Below are 2312 nucleotides of genomic sequence, written 5' to 3' on the forward strand. Positions count from 1 at the left end.
AGGGAAGAGGAAGGCTCTTGAAGCCTTCAGAAGAGAAGAGGTCAAAGAGCAGAAGGAAGCAGTGCAGTCTGAAGCTCCTGGTGCTTGCCAGATGATTTGAAAAGTGCTGTTAGGAGGCCTCTGGAAGCACTGAGCTCTCATGTCCCTCACCCATTTCTTAGTGGTCCATGGCCCTCTGAAGCCCAGAGCAAGGTTTTAGGGAGCATGCATAGCCACAGTTGTTCCCTGCCTTTGCGTGGGCACATTTGACCTGAAAGACGACCATGACAGGTTCCCACCCCATGCCACATAATGCACTCCTCCACTCTGATGCCTCTCTAGATTGTAAACAACGGAGGCAGGGGTCTGCTGCCGCCTCAGTGGACAAATTCCAGTGTGGAATCTGCTGAAAGCTATAGGGCCTCCACACTTGCTTTCTGTGCCTTGACCTATGACCTGGTAAGCTAAGGTTTTTCACAGCATGCACAAGTCCAAGCTATGGCCATCATTACTCCCAGGCACTGATAAGTGTCTAGACTATTTCTCAATACATTGAGGGAAGATGACTGACCCTGAGCCAAACTCCTTAAGGTTCCAAGTTTGCTCCATTCCAGGACACCATTTCCGAGCGTCTCCACGTTCTATAAGCAACTATCCATCCCCACAGATGCTCCTGTACAGTCATCATGGCAGGTGGTGCTTCTCCTTTTGCTCTCCTAACAACTCTATCTGCAAGGTTGGGAGCAAAGGTTTGTGGGAACTGCCACTGTTTTGGGGATGACTCCATTTGAAAGTCCAGCAGAATGAAACACCAGTGGCCCACCAAAATTTCAGTTGCTACTGGGACACACAAACTCTGAGGTGGTGGCTCTTTATAGTATGAGTGGGAAGACAGGGTCCTGCAGCCATTGCAAAGCTGCCTTACAGTGTGGATATGCTTATTGTGCCCCCTGCTGGTGGCTTCCATAAGTGTAACCAGAAACTGCTTGTATTAAGTAAGCCACAGGGGTGTGGGTGTGTGTGTGTGTGTGTGTGTGTGTGTGTGCGCGCGCGTGTGTGTAAGTTAGAGCAGAGTACGCTGGTCAGATCCAGCATTGAGAACCTGTCACCAGCCTGAGAGGGGAACAGAGGTTTCCAGAGCCTGGCAATCATGGTTACCCAGTGACATGAAAGCAAAGCAGGGATTAGAGAATCCGCTGAAGGCATTAATGAAGGGATTTCCTGGAATATTACTTTTCTTGCCGAGGCCAAAATACCTGCAAGATTGCTCTGCCCTACTGCATGAGCTCACATTCACAGACCTCCACACACTGATTGTGTAAATACACACTGTTAGATAATAAGGGCTTAGTTAGGGTTTCAATTCAGTGAACACACACCATGACCAAGGCAACTCTTATAGGAAAACACTGGGGCTTGCTTACAGTTACAGAGATTCAGTCCATTGTCACCTTGGCAGGAAGCATGGCAGTGTGCAGGCAGACATGATGCTGAAGGAGCCAAGAGTTCTACATCTTGATTCCACACTGGGTGGAGTTTGAGCATAGGTGACATCAAAGCCGGTTTACACAGTGAAGCACTTCCTCCAACAAGGCCACACCTCATAATAGTGTCACTCCCTTTGGCCAAGCATTGAAACACATGAATCTATAGGAGCCAAACCTATTCAAACCACCACAAAAGAAATCATATGAAAAAATAACAATTTAAAAATAATAAAGGCTGCTGGAGTGGTGGCTCAGCAATTAAGAGTTACTACTCTTGCAGAGAACCCTAGCTCTGTTCCTAGCACCCAGGTCTGGCAGCTCTCGACTACTTGTAACCCTAGCTCCGGGGAATCCAATGCCTCTGGCTTCAGTGGGCTCCTGCACGCCCACGCACTTTAAAATAATAATAAAAAAGGACTGGGGAGACAGCTCAGAGGTTAAGAGCACTGACTGCTCTTCCAGAGGTCCTGAGTTAAATTCCCAGCAACCACATGGTGGCTCACATCCATCTTTAATGTGATCCGATGTCCTCTTCTAGTGTGTCTCAAGATAGCAATACTCACCTAAATAAAAAGCTTAAAAAATAAATCTTTTGTTGGTTTTTTTTTTCTTTTTTCTTTTTTTTTTTCGGAGCTGGGGACCGAACCCAGGGCCTTGCACTCGCTAGGCAAGCGCTCTACCGCTGAGCTAAATCCCCAACCCACCGCTGAGCTAAATCCCCAACCCTGAGCTAAATCCCCAACCCAGTTGGTTTTTGACATAAGGTTTTCTACATAGCTGTGGCTGTGCTAGAACTATGTAGATCAGGCTGGCCTCAAACTCAGAGAGATCTGCCTGTCTCAGTCC

This window comes from Rattus rattus, chromosome 2 (assembly GCF_011064425.1).
Source record: "Rattus rattus isolate New Zealand chromosome 2, Rrattus_CSIRO_v1, whole genome shotgun sequence".
In the NCBI taxonomy this organism is placed as follows: Eukaryota; Metazoa; Chordata; class Mammalia; order Rodentia; family Muridae; genus Rattus; species Rattus rattus.